The sequence below is a fragment of the Macrotis lagotis genome, chromosome 1 (assembly GCF_037893015.1).
Source record: "Macrotis lagotis isolate mMagLag1 chromosome 1, bilby.v1.9.chrom.fasta, whole genome shotgun sequence".
In the NCBI taxonomy this organism is placed as follows: domain Eukaryota; kingdom Metazoa; phylum Chordata; class Mammalia; order Peramelemorphia; family Peramelidae; genus Macrotis; species Macrotis lagotis.
Genome location: NC_133658.1, coordinates 421,217,707 through 421,237,672, shown reverse-complemented (window position 1 = coordinate 421,237,672; position 19,966 = coordinate 421,217,707). Strand labels below are relative to the sequence as shown.

At 33.6% G+C, this 19,966-nt stretch overlaps 1 long non-coding RNA gene across 1 annotated transcript in view; it reads left to right on the top strand.

Moving 5' to 3' along the window:
* LOC141518613 (uncharacterized) overlaps positions 1-19,966 on the top strand; it is a 445,587-nt gene that overhangs the window by 209,210 nt on the left and 216,411 nt on the right. The window contains exon 3 of the long non-coding RNA XR_012477237.1: positions 2,587-2,696. This is a non-coding gene — a long non-coding RNA (uncharacterized LOC141518613). The remainder of the gene's footprint in view (positions 1-2,586; positions 2,697-19,966) is intronic.

The following is a 19,966-nucleotide window of genomic DNA, read 5'->3' as shown; positions in this document are numbered from 1 at the left end:
GGAGCCATTGGAATGTGAACACAGACTGAGTACAGTTTTTTTCTCTCTCAATTTTCTTGAAGTTTCCTATCTTTTTATTGGGGGGAGGGGTGGCAGAGGGTTTATGATTACTCTCACAACAAAATTATTGTAATAATATAAATAAACAAAACATTAAAAAAGTTTTTCCCAATATTCTGTATTCTTTCTTGTCAACCTAGGTTTTATTTATTCAAGGAAATTTTCATTTAAAATAATTAAAATTATCTTTTTTTAACTTCAGCAATGCTCTCACCTTATAATATAGCTTAAGATTTGATACAGATGAATCTATTTCCTTTACATATTTTCTCCTGTTTGCTTTGAAGTACCTGACTATTTTTTTTATCCAAATGAACTGCGTTATTTTTTTTTAAATCAGCAAATAATTTTTTTGAGTAACTTAATTGGGAAAACATTGAATAGATATGTAAATTGTCACTGTTAATATCACCTTGGATTTGTCCATTCATGAACATTAAATATTGCTTCAATTATTTAGATCTGAGTTTATGTAGAAAGCATTTTCTCTTTATGTTCATATTGTTCCTGTGGTTATTTTGACAGTTATATGTGCAGGTACTTTATACTGTCTAGGTATTTTAAATGGTCTCAAACCACATTGAATAATATCACTAATACATAATAAAGTTCCTTTATTTTTAATTTATGATTAAATCTCTTATCTTTTACCTTGTCTAAGATCATTACTATTCTTTTTATATACCAAATTCTATTCCTGTCCTTTATTTTATCTGTCAGTTTTTCTCATTTTTATAATATTCAAAATATTTACTGAAAACAACATATTATTGAATTCAGATTTTTAATCTGTTTTAGATTTCTGTTTTATGGGTAAATTCAACCCATCCAGAATCTATTTTCCTCCTTCATATTTTTCTTCACTTCATTTCTCACTCATTTTGCCCTCCTATTCCTTAACCAATCTGTCACCCTGAGTCCTTCCCTTATCCTCTCTCTGACTCTGTCTTACCCTCTTATTTCCTTCTAAATTTAGAAGACTTTTATAGTCTCTAAATGTGTATTTTGCTCCCTCTTTAACCTATTCCTGACATGTGCAAGATTAGAGCCTTATCTGCCCTGTTCTCCTACTAGCTTCTTTTGTATCAGTTTTCGAATTTTATGACTTATTTATACAGAATCAGTACTCCTTTTTAGCTCTCCCCACACAATTTTAATTTGTTTTGGATTTACCTCATTATACTCAGCTTCAAATTACCCAAATAATGATGACAATTATAAGAGTACTGCTAATATTTTCACATATAAGAAGAAAACAAAATGTGATCAGAGTTCATTATAATTGATTTTTAAATGACATTTCTCCTGGATGTTATATGCTGAATTTTCCTTAAGTTCTGGGGTTTTTGCAAAAACACCAGAAAGTCTTTTACCTTGTTTAATTTCTATGTTTTTAAAATTCAATTTTATACTTTGTTTCATGTTTCCTTTGTTCATAACCTCATTTTTTTTGTTTATGGAATATAGTATTCCAAGGCCTAAGGTCTTTCAATATAGTAGCTACCTGTTCTTGTGTAATCCTTATTATAGATCCCAATATTAAAATTGTTTTTTCTTACTGTTTTCAAAATTTTCTTTTTAACTTGGGCATTTTATATCTTGGATTTAATATTCCTGGAAGTATTCCTCCTGGGATCTCTTGCACATAGTGACTGGTAACTTTTTCTATTTCTATTTTGCTTTCTAGTTCTAGAAGTTCAGCAAAATTTTCCTTAGCCATTTCTCATAATATTATAACAAGATTATTTTTAATCATCATATTCAGCTAGTCTGAATATTCTTTTTTCTCCTCAATCTCTTCTCCAAATTAGTTGTTTTTTTCTGATAATATTCCACTTTTTCTACTATTTTTCATTCTTTTGATTTTGTTTTATGATTTCTTGTTGGACTGGAAGATCATTAGCTTTACCTTACCCAATTCTAGTTTTCAAGGAATTATTTCCTTCCTTAAATTTTTGATTATTTGTTTCCAGTTGCTTGAATTTCTTTTCATAATTTTCTTGATTTCCTTAGATTGTGATTTTTTTCAACCTCTCTTTTTTACTTTTTAAAATCCTTTTTAAGTCTTTCTGAGGACTCTTCTTTTTGTTCTTGGGAACATTTGATGTTTCCATTGAAAATGGAGTGCCTTTTTTGCCTCAGCTATGTTCCTCTAAACATGAACCCAGAGTAATTATCTATGATTAAGTTCTTTGTTTCTTTGCTTGTCATTTTAGTGTATTCTTATAGTCTAGAGGAATGGGGAACCCTAAGCCTCAGGGCTTTATTAATGTTATTTTTTGAGGTCTGTCTCAGAGCTCAACCTTGGGTTCTCCTCTCCATTCCTAAGCCAAGGCTAGGGCCCCCAGTCACATAGTCCTACATGGTCTGTCTCCCTGTGGTCCCTTCAGTGGCTGCACAATATAGCTATCCTCTGAGTCCTGTAACCCAACCAGGGTCTCTGCTCTCTTGCAAATGCCACAGCCAGTGGATCCCTGCCTTTCACCACTGTATTCACCATATGTGTACTAACTTTCTTCTCTGCAGCCTTGGCCAGTGTCAGATCTGATCAGCACAGCTGTGCTTGGCATTCCTCAACAATAGGAGGTCCTTCAGTCTTTTCCTACTCAGTCATCAGACCGCCATCAAGTCTTCTGGTATGTCTATTTGTGAGAGATCATATACCTTATTTATCTGGCAAAATTTTATTGATGTTTTTCTCAGAATCCTATATCATTAAGAGTCACTTCTTTGAACTAATTCATAATAGCTAGCCTTATATAGTACTTTTAGGCTTGCAAAGTATCTTATAAGTGAGTCTCTGCTTTCAAGATGGGAGATATTAATACCCCATTTTACACACAAGGAAATAGACTGGAAGAATTTTCTCCACTTGCCCAGGGTCACAAAAGAATTAAGCAATCAAAGGCAGGATTTGACCGCAGATCTTTCTAACTACAGGTCTGTCACACTCTGCTCTGCGTCATATAGCTGTCTGCGTTATATTCTTTGACTAACCATTGAAGGCACACATATCAGTGGGATATTTTTCAGTGAATGAGTATGCAAATTTATATATTTTTTTAAATTTAAAGTTTTCTTACCTAAAAGTCTTACTCTATGGTTTGGAATTGAGGTCAACCAGATGTTACATACATCTTCAAACATAGTTTTGGTAATGGAATTGAGACCTGAACAGGAGCCTTAGAAAGTCACCTAACCAAATGCCTACATATAAATGGAAAACAAAAATCCCTAAAGGCATTTAGGCAAAAAAATAGCAAAAGCAAAAGTCATCTTCTTTTAAACAAAGGACTCTTTATGCTATATCACAGTAAAATACTTATTTGTATGTGTGTGTTTAAAATAGACATTTATTTTTCTCCAACTATTTTCCTAATCTTCAAAAGTGTAAGCTGGTTTTCTTACATTGAGCCATGAACATTCCCAAGATAGAGATAAATGAAGAGTTGCTGATATTAAATATGGGGCATTAGAAGGCACTAATTTTACTTTTATTTAGGAAATGAACTTTGATTAAAATAGTTTGATAATTTTAAGACTAAGGAGTCTAGGGATAAAGTTTGCCTTGCTTGACAGCAAAAAACAGAGGTAGAAGAGTAAGGGAAAGTTCCAGAAAGTTTTTAGTGCAATCCAAGTGTATTTCATAAAAAATGATGATAGTCACCTCTATTTTTACTTCCAACTTTCCACTACATCTTCATCCACATTTCTGTCATGAGCAGAATAATCACTCATTGGAGCAAACAGAGATGTAAGGCTTCTGAAGAGTCTTACACTTAGACATTTTTGCATCAGGTTAATAGCATGAACTATGAAGAAGATACCAGCTGCATAGAAGAGTAGAAAGGCAGTAAGTGGGAAGCAAATAGTAGCTGGATGCAAAGAAAAAAGGCATGTGTAAACTAAGAAGAAGACAGCAACTGGTCCAGATGTGGAACAAGAGCAGGGCAATCAGCATAAATCAGCAGGGCAATCAAGAGGAGCAGCAATTAAAAACTGAATGGACAAAGGAAGGTGGGACCAGAAGCGAGGTCACAAGAGCCACAGAGAAGTCAGAAGAGGTACATGCAATATAATCTAGATAGGGCATAAGAATTGCAAAACCATGGCAAGAAACTAGAATTCATCTATCCAAAAGATTCCCTTGACTGAGACTGAAAAGAAAGAAATCTAAGAGACAGATCATATTAGACCATAGCTTCACAACTCATATGAATTTATATTATCCCCTTTGTGGGGTGACAGAAGGGAGCAGATAAATGGATTCAAAAGGGTATTTGATTATCACTTCTTCAAGGCATTGTGATCCTTTTATTTTTATGAATGTATATAGAGAGCATTTACAACCAAATCCAATATCTTGTTATTTTTCTTCCTGTTCTGCTTTAATTAAATGCCCTTCACTTTGAGACTCTTGTAAAAATTGTTAGGTAAGACTTAGAGATACACAGATGCAGACTCAGGTTGAGGATTTGAAAATTGGAATAACACCCTGAATCTGGGAAGAACTGAGTGATACCTAAATCATATGGGTCTTTGTTGAGGGTACAGAGTGTAAAACAACTTGTTCACAAAAAGGACTGTCAAATAATGGGAAGACACTATCTCAGGTGTTAATGAATTCCTCTCTCATTGGAAGTATTTAAGTAGAAATTCAATGACTACTCGTCAAAGATACATTATAGAAAGGATTCTTCCATAAAATGGGAGATTGGAATATGTACCCTTTGAGACTCTTTTCAATTATGGGATTCTACGCTATCAGAATCACAGAATTTAGAATTCAATCTCTTATTTTTCCTAAGGGGAAATTTAAACCAGAAAAGGTGCAGTTATATGATTTTTATGGATGATCAGTTTGCTTATAACTGTTCTTCATATACACACATACAAACATAGACTCTACAGGACCTTTTTATGCTAATGATCAGATGTAAATAAAGGCTTGTAATTTCATTGATCCATTTTTTAAAGTTAAGTAGTTTTATTTTCATGAATTGCTACATAACAATGGATAGCTCAACAGAAATAGGGATGAGACCTCTAAATTCATTAGTTTAAGAAATTTCTAGTTTTGGAATCTCCTTTTATCAATATTATGTCTGTATATTTTTTGAAACAATGTTTAAAAAGATAGCGAGTACACTGAGAAATAAACTTCCTTTCTATTCTCACAAAGGCAGTATGTATTATTAACTATAATTTTCATAGGCTAAAAATGAATAACAAAAATAGTTTTATAAATGAAATTTTATTCTCTAGGCTTTTATCAAGAATCCATGATCTCATCAAAGAGATCATCAATTTTGCTATGAAATTTTGTTTTATTTTTAACATAAAGGATAAAGAATCATAAAACTGAAGGCAAATAATGAGATTTCATAGGGATGACTTTTCTACATTATGATCCTCTCATGAGTTATATTTGCTTCAAATTCCTAAAGATTAGAATCCCACTTAGATTGGAGAGGGAATGTTTACAAACAGCAATAGGATTGCTCTCTCCTCATCCAAGATGTCTCTTATACTGTGGTTTGCTGACCCAGGTGAAGGAATTTATTGATGCTATTACAAAGCTGACCACATAGTACTGACATAGGCCATGTCAATATTTAGATGTAGGAGACAGGCCTTGACATGGCAGATTGATATTTTTACATGCAGAGTCAACATTCAGATTCATAACTAATATCTGGAGTCTGAGAAACCATTTTTAAAATCAGAAATGTAGGATTAAAGAGTATCAGACAATACCAAAAGTGAAATTTGAACTCAGGACCTTCCAGGTTCTGAAGGTGATTTTTCTAAACATTCTAATGAACTATCTCTAACAACCGATGATAATTGGTTATTTGCTATCAAGCATTTTTAACTCATGGGAACTCCTTGACAAAAGATAAGTATGAAATTTGTTTCTATAATAAAGAACTTACAGTTGGGATGACCGGTGCATCCATTGAAGATTTTCATGGGATCATAAATCTAAACATGAAGGACAGGCATCAGAAATTATTTATAATATCATAGATTTTTCTTTGGATATGGAAACTGAGAAGTCATTTAGATTAATATCTCATTTTACAGATTTAGAAAACTGATGCCCAGAAAAATCATTTTTTCTTGAAGAGGTAGCCTAGTATAATAGGAGACATTGTTGTATAATGGATAGAAAACTTACTTCAGAGTCAGAGTGATCTGGGTTCAAATCCTACCCTTCATATATACTAACTGTATGACTCTGAGCTAATCACTTATCTTCAGAGTATCCCAGAAAACTTTCTAAGACTAACTTCAGAAGGGTTTTTAAGAGCTCAGTGCACTGATAAAATCACAGGTCAAGAATAAACACATGCAAAAAACCCTTTAGGAAATACATGTGATATATATATATATATGTGTATATATATACACATATATATATATACACACACATATATATACATATATACATATATATGTATATATATACATATATATGCAAGTTTTCCTACTGGTTCATGCATGTATATGCAAATACATGTGTACATATATATATATATATATATATACATAATATATAAATATTATTTATTTCCTATAGTTCTTTGTGTGCTTGAGCAAAAATATAATGATTCTTGAAATAATACTCATCAAAAATAAGGATTTATTAAGTTTCTGCTATTAGTCAACTAACATGTACCAATCAGGCATTATTTTAGGTGCTATAGATTAAAAAAAATCCTTGCTCTCGATAGATTATATAATCTAAAATAGGTAGATATACAATAATAAGAATAAATATAAAATTGACAAATGGAAGATAGCTAAATGCAAAGTAATTAGGGAAGGTGAAACTAGCAGTTAGAGCATCAGGAAAGGTTTCATGCAGTAGGTAATATTGAGTTGTTTCTTTAAGCATGTGACACAATTGATGAAGTAGAGATGAAGAGGTAGAACATATTGGCATAAAGGGAATTAGAGGAGGATTAAAAAATAAAGAGAGAAATTTTGGAACTATTTCTGTGGAAAGTGGGATTTTGGGGTAGCTAGGTGGCATAGTGGATAAAGCACCAGCCTTGGAGTCAGGAGTACCTGGGTTCAAATCTGGTCTCAGACACTCAATAATTACCTAGCTGTGTGGACTTGGGTAAGCCACTTAACCCCATTTGCCTTGCCAAAACCTAAAAAAAAAGTGGGATTTGATAGCAATTAGAGTGAAGTAAAAGGACTGCTTTACCATATTGATAAGATGAGTGAATAATGAGAGATTGGATAAAGTACCAGACTCAGGATGATTCATCTTTATGATTTCAAATCCAGTCACACACTCCCTAGATGTATGATCCAAGGCAAATCACTTAACCCTGTTTGTCTCAGTTTCCTTATCTATAAAATGAGTTGAAGAAGGAAATGGCAATCCACTCCAGTAACTTTGCCAGGAAATTCCCAATTGGGGTCACAAAGGGTGGCACACAACCAAATTAACTGAACAATAACCAACAGGATAGGTAGCATCATAGTTGTCACTGATATATTCATCAGCTGGGCAATGACTGATTTGGACATCATTTGGGATTGATGATTCTGGGATTTTTATAATGAATAAACACAATATTTCAATGCAGATACATCAAGCAGCACACACCACTGAAAAAATGCCACAAAGGAGACAAGAACAATGTTGTTCAGTCAGTTATAGACTGGGAATGGACAAAGAAAGAAACAATCCCAGGTGGACAAGGTAAGGCAAGGTACATAGAGAATTCAGAGCTATGAAACAAAGCTAGTCTGTGGACAGTGGATGTCACATTGCTAGGTCTTCTGCATTGTGACAATCATGTACTTCTTTTGTATCTCAGCCTCTGAGAATATTTCACTTTTCCATATGGTTGTTTGAGTAAAAAAGGAAGAGGAGAGGGGAATCTTACATTTCTTCCAAAATGAAGACAGTAACTTGTGTTTTGGTATTAATGAGGTTGCAATTAATCCTGGCTTTTAAAATACAATCCTGTCTTAAACTCCTTCCAAATCTGGACACTTCAGTGATTCACTGCACATCATAAGTTAGTATAGCTTCTGAGTTAAAGTGCACATAGATGCTCCCTTTATCTTTCCTTTCCTAAGTATTCCCTTTTACTTCACTTTTCAGCTGCTACTAAAACAATCCCTTGCAAAGGGTAAATGCAACATTATGTCAGAGAAAGTCTGTTTGATCTTTAACCCACAAGTCTGATGGAACTCTCACAGCTGCTTCCATGGTTCCCGCCTAAGTTGGATTCAAAAAAATGTCCTCTCCTTCTATCCAATCTATATCATACATAAATACTGAGTTACTTTTCCCATTTTTTCAGTCTCTGTGGTCAGACAGTGACTAGACATACAAGTAAGAGTTGAAATATCCAGGAAGTTGTCAAAAGAACCTTAACATAGGGAGAAGTGACCTATGGCCCTGCTGCAGGTCAAGGATTGTTGTGTTCAAGTATCTTCATGAAATCTGCAGTCTGATGGCCAGAAAGAGCTCCTGAAAGACTCTCTTTGGAGGCTTCCTTTTGATTTAAAAGTCTGGTTTTTTATGGCTACTTGAAGTTCTTTATGGAGAACCTGAATTTTAATTTGGGAATAAAAATTAAGCTTGAAGTTCTAATGCAAGAAAGATGTATTTATGATTTAAAAATAACATATTCCTTCCAATTCAGGTCAGTGCCCAAGCAAAGATATTTTCTTCTGACCAAATTTAGATGAAGACATTCTGAATTTTATTTTTTAAATCAAAAAAATACACCAGTAAATATGACTGTCTGCCTACCACACCTCCAAACATTTAACACTTCCAGTGAGACTAAAAATATCTTGAGGTCCCCAAGCTTCCACTGAAATAAATCAGTGGGATGTGATGACAGTGTCAAATAAGAAAGATAGCAACTATAAGATGGAGAAAGCTGCAAGATAACCAAGGCTACTTGCAAGGTCCCCAAGTTATCATGGCAATGAAAACAAGAGCATGATAAGGGCACTGTTTAACCTTGGATGATATGTGTATGTATGTATGGGGGAATGAAGTAGGAAGGGTATTGGAGGTAAAGGCCTTTGCCTTTGTGAGATTATGCCACAAAGATTCACAGAATTAACATCTCAATAGATAAATTTTGAGTTTGATTTATTTTTATTGTTCAAGGAATATTGGCAACAATAAGCAGTCCTCATGGCTCCAAGTCTATCAGAAATATTTTGGGGTACAGACTGAAACTCTCAATTAACTTCCTGAGAATGTGCATTTCTTTGAGGAAAACCAGTAAAGAGGATCAATTAATTACCATTAAAATCCTTTTCCATTCACTGCTTTGGTCAAGCAGAGTCTACTTTGTCCTTCAATGGCTATCTATCTATAGAATTTCATATATATATATATATATATATATATATATATATATATATATATATATATATATGTGTGTGTGTGTGTGTGTGTGTGTGTGTATAATATGCATATATATTCATATTAATATATATCACTAGGTAAAAGTATCAACTTTTAATATGAAAATATATGAAAGTGGATAGATAAAGTATTTATTTAGCCTTTTGTATACACCAGTTACAATGTTAAGCACTGGAGATGCAAGCTAGCAAGGCAATTCTTGCCCTCAAGGAGCTTTTATATTTCAATGGGGAAGTGCTAAAGGGTTAGGAATGTTTTGAAAGATAAGGGGTACATACATATAGGGAGGTCATAGGCTTGGCAAACATGACACAAGGAGAAAACTAGTGGCAAGAGTGATACAGAAATACAAATCCCATTTTCAGACATGATCATTTTCCCCTTTCTTTTCTAAGATTGTTCTCATTTTTATACCATATTTTCCTGTGTCCTTTCCCTTTAAACATTAACCCATGAAACATTTAAGTGAAAACAACTAACTAAGCTATAGTCCCTTTCTGACAACATATGCAATTACCTTGATCCCTAGACCATCACTTCTCTCGCAAGGGAAGGCAGGCCAGGCACTATCTTCTTTGTTGATTTTTCACTTCCCAAATCCACTTCTGAATCACTATTTTTCACCAACTGTCTTCTAAGGTCTTTCCATGACTCACCTACTGGACATCAAAAACAAGTAAAACAGTAACTTAAGAATAGAGATGAAAAATATGAGATTGTCTGTGAGTGTTTATTTCTGGATCATAGCTTAACATATAAGATTGATGGATTCTTGACAAAGAGAGGGAGTGTACCTAACATGCCCAGGTAAAAATTTATATGTTGGGGGATATGCAAGTCTAATCAAGAATACTTTAAACTAAAAAGGTGTTAAGAGTAAGAAATTCTCATATTATATACCCTCTAGTTATGATTGTACCCTAACATTCTATCCTGAATAGACTATTCTCTCTTGGTGACCTCACCAAATTTCATGAGTTGATTGACCATCTCTATATAGATGACTTCAAAATCTAAATATACAGTCCTAGTGTATCTCCTGAGTTTCAATCCTAGTATCTCTGTTGAAATCCAGTCCTATGTTTCTAAGTCCAATAGGACCTTTTAAAATTGCATGCCTCATTTTGTTACATTTTGTTCAGTGATAGCTGACTCTTCATGACCCCATTAGAGGCTTTCTTGGAAAAGATAGAGGAGTGGTTTACCAGTTCTTTCTCCAACTCATTTCACCTGTGAGGAAACCTAGACAATTAGGGTTAAATGATCATATAGCTACTAAGTTTTTTGAGACTAGATTTGAAATGAAGAAAAGAAGTTTTCCTGACTCCAGGGCTGGCACTATATCCATGGACCTGCCCTGAGTGTCTCAAAGGCATGTCCAAAAGAAAACTAATTATCTTTCTGCCTAACCCACCCTGACTCTGAATTTCCTTATTAGAATTGAGTACTACTATTGGTAGGGTTACTCCAATTCAGAACCTTGGTATCATCCTATACTGTAATCATCCCATATAACTAATCTGTTGTCAAATTTTGTCATTTCTATCTTTACAATATCTCTTTTTTTTTACCCTTCTATAAATTTATTTATAGTCATTATTCTAATGCAATCCCTCATTATGCTTTTGCCAGGATTGCTGTAATGTCTTAAATCTCCTCCTTCCTTCCAGGTAGTCCCAATTCCAATCTATCCTCCATAGAACTACCAAAGTGATTTTCATTCATTGAAGTTCTGACCATGCCTCTCCCCTACTCCATAAATTGCAATGGCTCTCCATTGCCTCTGAGATAATCTCTAACTATAAATCTATAAACTCTTCTGTTTGACTTTTCCTTGACTTGGTCCCTTCACCTATTTCACACATGGTCTGGCCAAACTGGCTTCCCTTTTCCTCCTAAATAGTACTCCATTTCCTGTTCCCAGACTTTTGCATTTCCATGCTTATAATGTACTTCTTCCATTTTACAGATTTCTTATTTTCTTTCAAGATACAACACAAGTACCCCTTCAACATGTAATTTTTTCCCCTTATAGCCTTAACAGTTTATGTTCTCATTCATTATCTTATATTTTATTATTATTTATTTTGGGATGCTTCTATATTTATTTACAAGTATATACATATACATACATGCATATACATAACACCTACAACTTCTTCAATGCAAGTATTGTTTGTTTTGCCTTTCCATGTTCAAAATTTGCAAGCCTAGAATAGAGTAGGTTCTTATTGATTGACTTACAGTTGGATAAAGTTTAGAGTTTAACCAGTATAAATGGAAGAAAAGTTGGACTGAAAATTTAATTAAAAAATGGATTGTCTACACTAAATTGGAAAGCTTCTTTAGTGATCCCTAAAGTTCTCTGAGAAATAGTTTTAATATTTAATATTAATATTATACAATTATAGTTATATTTTTTGACATGGAACACAATAGTCTCTAAAAAATTAAAAATACATACCTTGAGGACCAAATTATTGCTATACAAGGCAAAATATAAAAAAATGGATGAATTAAAAAGCAATTATTGAAATTATAATCATATTATTATATGAAGCCCTTTGGTAAGTGTAGGCAATATAGAAAGATAAGTAAGACCTTTATGCTGTCAAAGAGCTCACGTAGATAATATATCTGGAAGATTTCAGCTGTAAGATGATGAGGTCCCAGAGTCTTCAGATGAAAGCAGCAAACATGCTCATGATTCTTCTATAATATTATTTAATCTCACTACTCCAAGAGCTGACCTTGTCAGTTTCTGAAGGGATATAGTAGTCAAGGTGGTGGTAGTGGTAGTGGTAGTGGTATTTGGTTTGCCTGTCTCTTCCTCAGAACACCTTGCAGCTTTAGCTAACTTATTGGCCCTTTCTCTATAAGCCATTTTTCCCAGATAATGACTGTGAAGACTAAATTGGAAACAAGAACAGTTGAGGATGTGGATGGTTCTGCTCCTTCCAAGGCTTCAGGGTCTATTTTCCTATTGGTGTCAATTGATGAGGAAGGTGGATCTCTCTCCACAGAGAATTACCAAAAAAAAAAAAAGAAGAAGAAGAAGAATAAAGATGTGGTCAGAGAAATGTATTATTGAAAAAGAAAATGTACTCAAGATATGCTAAAAGAAAAGGAATGATAGGATCACAGCTTTAAAACTGGAAGGGATTTTAGACTCTTTCAATTCCAACTCTCTTCCTTTTATAAATCATAGTTACTTGAGGATGGGTGATGGAAGGACTCTTTCCCATATATGACAGTAGACACACTTTTCAGATTTGACTCAGATTTCCTTTGCTTGCCTCCTGTTGATGGCATTTTTAACTGACTGCTGTACTGGAACTCTGTAGATATACTAAAAATTAAATTCTCATCCCTTAATCTCCCCTTCCTGCTGACTTCAATGATTGCATGACTGAGAGGAGTTGTACTTTTCCCAAACTGGACACAGCCTCTAGAACAAATGTTCTCAAGGCAAGTTTGCATCTGGGAGGAGGCAGCTTAATGCATTTTGTATTTGAGCTCTTGGTATTCTTTTTTTTTTCCTTTTTCTCTCTTTGCTGAGTAGGATAGAGAAGGGGGGAAGGAACCATCATTTGATTGTTGTTAGTGGTGATAATAGTTTTTATATTCCACTTTTCCCAACAATTTTTGCCAAATAATGAGTTATTATCCCAGAAGCTAATGTCTTAGGGTTTGTCAAACAGTAGATTACCATTTACTACTGTTTCTTTTGAGCCTATCCTAATCCACTAATCCATTACTTTATTTCTTAACTGGTACTGGGCAGTTTTGATGACTGCCACTTTATAAAACAGTTTAATTCTGGTAGAGCTAGGTAACCTTCCTTTACATTTTTTTCTTCAACAATACCCCTGATATTCTTGACCTTTTATTGTTCCAGATGAATTTTGGTTACTATATTTTGTACCTAAGTAAAATAATTATTTGGCAGTTTGTCTAATTTGAATTTCTATAATTATTAATGATTTAGAGCATTTTATATGATTATTGATAACATTTATTTTTTTCTGAAAATATCTGTTCATATTTATTGACTATATATCCATTGGAAAATGGCTCATAATTAGATCTTTCTCAGTATAATTTGATATCTGAAACTGCTGGGCTTCCATCCTTTACTTTTTTCTTTCCCCATGGATTTCCTAGACATTCTTGTCTTTTGGAATAATCATTTATTAAGACCTAATATATACTAGATATTGAACAAATCACTTTACAAACATCTCATTTGATTCTCAAAACAATATTATGAGATAGACATTATTACTCCCATTTTATTGTCAAGAAAATTGAGGAAAACAGAGGTTAGGTAGGTGACTTGCCCAAAGTAATACAACTAGTAAGTATCTACATTTTGCGTGAATTCAAGACTTTCTGATTCCAATCTCAGTGTTCTCCATTCATCGAGCCATCTTACTGTCTTTTAGGAGCCCTTAGACTAGAGCCCAATATATATTCATTTCCTAGGTGGGAAGAATTGCTGCACTGAGCATCTAGTTTACCCTCTAATGAGCTAAGGAACTCCAGAACTATGAACACTGGGAAATTATGGGGGACGGGTGCAGGTAATGAACTAGAGAGACCCTCATGCTTCAGTCTACTAAGTACCTGTCTAGATACAGATAGGAAAATAGAAGTCATGAGAAGTTAAGTGATTTGTTCAGGTTCACACAGATTAGCATTCTTGTCTATCACAAGATTCAAAGTCTCAGAATTCCTGCCCCCAATTCTACTGTACCACTTCTACTAGTATCCTTGAAATGTCAGAAAAAAGAAAGGGAAATTCCTAAGATTTTGGGGAAAATCTCCTATCCTGAATTTGTAATAGAATTTGGATAAAGGCTACTCAGGAAGGATAGGTATGTATGTATGTACTGCTTCTGCATTCTTGAAAGAATATCCAAGTCAAGGAAATCTCAGATCTACTGAGTATTTTGAATTGTATAAATTACCTTACTAGATACCAAGAATAAAAAGATAACATATTATAATATCTTACCTCAAAGAGTTTTCTTATTAAATGTAAGACTTGGAAGGGATATTAAAATAAGTTAAATCACAATGAGTTATAAGGCATTAGTTAAGAGAGATAGGAAAGAAAATGCTATACACAGTCAGAGAAAGAAATAAAAAATAAAAGCATGTATATGTAGAATGATTTTACATAAATATGCATATATATATATATTTGTGTTTTATGATAGTCATTCCTAGTGTGGGGGAGAAAAAAGGAAAAAAGAAATTTACTGATAAATTTATTGTATATTTAAAAGAAATAGCAAGTTGCATACAATAGTATTGAAGTTTCATGTACAATCATCATTTTTATACTATGTTATGAAAATTCTAGTTTTATTACATGAATTCAAAATAAAATAAACACAATTTTAAAAAATAACTACTATCTATAAAGTGCTACCAAAATATTATTTCAGTATTGGGGAATAGTTGTGGGTTCCTCAGAGGTGGGTTTTTACTCTTAGGCCCTGTTCAATTTTCAGTCCTTTTATAGACTTCAGTTATAGAGGAGTCTGACCTACTAAGAGTAGGAATGGGGTCCATTTTCTCACATTGGATTATCATATCAGTAATCTGATACACTGGGAAAATTATTAAAAGTTTAGTTCCTAATTCAAGCCTAAAGTTTTCCCCAAATGGGAGAAAAGAACTTGCTCAGATATAATAGTAATCAGGCATGAGACATTTATTGTAATACTTAAAACAGGGCTGTTCAACCTTACTTTTAAAAGGTTTTATTGAAACAATAGACAATATAGTTTCATTTTCCATTTTAGTGAGAGCTCTATGGGAACTCAGCTTCATTTACTAAAGCATTTAGTAAACCTATGGGAGCGACATAAAATCGCACTGCAGTTCTCATTTTGGATAACTTTGACCTAAAAGAACTAAATCTATATCTATCCATAATCTGCATATTAATACATGTATAATTGCCTATATATCTACATATGTGCATATATATTTACATATATACATGTGCATATATGAGTATGTATATAAATATATGTCACAGACAGCATTAATATAAAGGGTAAATAGAAGGCACAAAGGATCGAGCATCAGACCTGGAGTTACAAAGATCTGAATTTAAATCCAACTCACTAGTTGTATGAGCCTGGGCAAGTTACTTAGCTCCATTTGCTTATGTTTTCCTCATTTGTAAAGTGAGCTGGAGAGGAAATAAGAAACTGAACTAATATCTTTCTTGAGAAAACCCCAAAATGGATCATGAAGGGTCACATATATCTGAAATGACAACAATAAAGTATTAACAGAGTGATTTAAAAGAGGATTCAGCAACAATGCTGAATTATTGCTATCATAAGTTAGAGAACAAAGACATATTTGATATAATCATGTTCCTTTTTAACAGATGAGAAAATGAAGGTTCAGAATAAATGACTTGTTTAAGGTCACAAAGTTAATAAACTTCCATACCAAGTTGTGAATACCACTCTTTTAATAGCCAATATAAATTCTTTTCACTACTTCATAGTACTTTATCCAGGTTAATAATAACAGTACAAAGTGCAACAATGACAACAGTAGAGTTGTTCACCTATTCCCTTTTGCACACTGAACAAAGCCATTACACATAAATGAATACTAGGAAGGGGGTGATTTTAGTCAATATGGGCTCTGAGAAAATTGCATTTCTGATTTAAAGTTAGGAAATATGTCTTAAATACCTCACCTTAAATACCTCTACTATTATCACTCACACATATTAAGCTCTTCAGTGGTTCTGAAAAATAAGTTTGAACAAGTGTAATTTTGGGACCCCATAAAACAAGGTTACAACCAAATCATCCCAATCTTATCAGAAGCTGTATTTTAAAGCAATAGTTTTAACATTCCCAACCTTGGGTTGGGAAATCTGGATTTGAATCGAATTTCAGACACTTACTGCCTGTGTTACCTTGGACAAGTCACTTTCAGAATCTCGATTTCATATTCAGAAAAAAGGGAATAGTAATATTTTCCTAATCCATCTCATTAGACTATTGTAAGGAAAGCATTTTTTGCAATCCAAAAAGTGATATATAAATGTGAGCTTTTATTGCCAAAAACAACAGCAAAGAGATACAATTTCTAAGAAAGGTATTATTTAATTACCAATGCTATCTTAAAACTTGCTCCATTTTTCTTTAAAAAATAAAATTAGTGTTCCCATTACATTTTATTGATGTAAAAATTACCATATCAACAACACATCATTACCAGAGAAGGGCTGTCCATCTCTAAAGGTTTCAAACTATTGTTAACCCAGAATAAATAAGGTTCAAAAAATCACTTCTGATTTCTTTTTACCATGACTCCAATCAGTGGGGTCCCCATTCCCACCAGACCTTATCACATTCTCCTGAATCATTTCCCCTCCCCCTGCCAAAAAAAGGTCTTCCTTGTCCCACGCTCTGTAAGGGTGACCTTTGAGAAGGGTTACTTACATCTGCTGAGAGAGACAAAGGAATACATTTTCCTTTGGTATGGAGCTGTCGAAAAAGAGTTAAGTCGGGCAGATGGGGGCCTGATGTGTGCGCTTAATTGGGACTACAGTACTGGATGACCTCTTATGAGACAAAAGGTGTGCTCTGAGAACATGCTGCCTCACCTGCTCCTTCTGTTCTCATGCTCATTAGCAGGGGCACTAACTTAGACTCTCGTACTGAGCCTACATGATTCTTATAGCCTGACTCCATTCCTGGGAAGCAAATTACCAGGTTCATGCTGAAGATGCCCAATTTGGGGGGAGGGTTACAGAATGATGCCATTTCAACAGAATTGGATAGAGGGCACAGAACTATGTCCTTTATCTTTTTATCTACCCCAGTACTTGTGTAATCACAAAGCTGGATGAGACCTTTAGATGTTAAATAGTCCAACCCCCTCATTTTATGGGAGAGGAAACTGAGGTCCAGAATAGTTTAAAAAAATTAAAAAAATACTTGCTCAAGTTACATGGATCATAATTTCAACCTGTAAAGCATTTTTAATGTTTATATAAGGATATAACCTATATTTGAAATCCAAAGCAATCTTTTATCATGCATCCTTAATAGAAATGATCAGACTAATTGGGATACTGATGTAGTACAGATTTGGATTTTATAGGACTATGTCTCTTGAATGTAGATGTTTCTACTTGTTGTGCTGAAATCCACATATTTAAAATCAAAATATGGAGAAAGAGCATATTGGAGAGGAAAGAACACTGGATTGGTATCAGAAGACATCAGACTAGTCATTTAACACCCCCCCTCCCCGATCCTCTATTTTATCTATAAACTTGCTGGTTGGTCTAAATCACCAAAAGAATCTCATGAGCTTATGATTCCATAAACCCTAATCTTTTTAAAAAGAGAAACTTTTATCCTTTCAGAAAAAAAGTGTGGCTGTGCCCCATTGAGTTTAGATGTTTATTTGCTAATCATGTAGATGCATACTACATATTGATAATTATATAAAATATAAAAAGTTCAAAGTATAAATTAGTACTACTCAGATCAAGATAAAATAATATTCTGAAAGGATAAGGATAGGAACCATAACTGTGATTTCATTGGAATGGGAAACTCCCTGGTGAGAAAAAGTCTTCTGCAAGTTGTTGCTTTTAGAGTACAGATATATTGACTAGCTTTCTCAATTGCTATGGTAATTCTTTCTCCACAGTTTCTCTCCCATCTGTCCTTTCTACTCAAAGCCATTACCATAGTTCAGACTAATTTTATCATTTACCTAGATGTTTGTAAGATTTTCCTAATTATTCTCCATATATCAAATTTTCTTCTTTTTCCAATCTCTCCCTCAAATAGAAGGTAGTTTTCTTAAGGAAAAAAAACAACCTTTCAGTTGTGCTAATTTGCTTGTGGAATTAATGTATACTGGTTAGACTTTAATTTAAATTGTCAACTTTTCAGACTTAGTGTTCTTTCAATTTGTGTAATATATAACCTAGATTCTTCACTAACAGTTGTGTATATTGTTTGCACAGGAATTCATTTTTTTAATATTTGAAACTTTGGGAGCCTTAGATAATTCAGTGAGTCCCAATTCAATGTATTTTAGGCTCTTGAATTCACATAGTAAGAAGTATAAAAGGGATCAACAAATTCATAGATATACTGAGCATTGTTATTTTGTCCTTATGTATTTTCTTAGTAGAACCTTATTTAAAAATTAAAAAAGGATAGAAACCTCATCTCTTGTCCTACTTTCTCATATTCATTACAAATGAAATGAGATACAGAGAGTAGAAATAATTGGCCCAAGGACACATAGCTAGTCAGTAGCATCAGCAAAGTCTTAAGCATGAACTTTCTGACCAGTCCAGGCTCTTTTCCCTACATGTTCTCTGCTTTAAATATAGCAGAAATTTAACGACTGTTGTTGGATGGATGAAAGAAAAATATTCAGAGACATTTTTCCCCCAGATAAAAACTCACTAAAAATTTTTATCTTTTCATTCAGTCAACTTCAAAATAAATAAACAACTTGAAGGAACCAATGATAATGTACTGATTGCTTCAATATTTTAAAAGTGCTTTCTTTACCACAAACCTATGAAGTAGTACAAATATTCAAGATTAGGAAATTGAGGTTTTGAGAAGCAAAATAATTTGCCTTGGGTCAAATGCTGTCAGAACAGCTCTTTGAAACCATTGAGGGAAGACAGGAATAATTAGGTCAGTAGACCAGAAATTTGTAAGCCAGAGCAGTTTAGTGCTTCACCAGCAAAGATGGTTCTCTGTAGAGTTACTCTGTTCAGAGAAAGCAATGTTTTTAAAGGATCATAGAAAAGTGGGTATACCTTTTTTTTAATAAACCTCTGAGGCAGATCTGACAAACATACCATTTGTCCATTGAACCCAGGATATTGTGGTTAAGCTAGTTCTTGGAATCAGGAGGTAAAACAAGACATGTTGTCACCTTATTCTGAACCTGCTTGCTATTTCAAGCTGGAATCAAGACAGAGAAGATAATGGTAGGCATATTAGCAGATGAGAGAATGATGGGGCCAGGACCAATACCACATATGCTTCTTCTGAATACAACACCCTTTCCACAATACCAACTGCTTTGATTCTCAAACACCACATACTTATGTCGAACCTACTATGTGCCTAGGTACAAGAGAGACAAAGATAATGCAAGCTCTTTGTACAATTTTGTTATGTTTCTGCACAACTTTGTAGTGAAGTTTTTCAGTGCAGTTTATGTTTATACTCTTTTTTCCTAAGTGTCAAATTTTGAAGTAAGGGTCTATTTATGAAGGTTAGACAACAATAGAAAACAATCTGAATTTTTTCCCCATGATCAACACAAGCACTAAAAGTTATAGGAATTCAAAGAAGGAAATCCTTGAAGAATACATACAATTTTATTAAGGTGGTGGCATCAAATAAATTGATTTGGGTTTGAATTATAAACCAAGATTTCTTAGTCTGT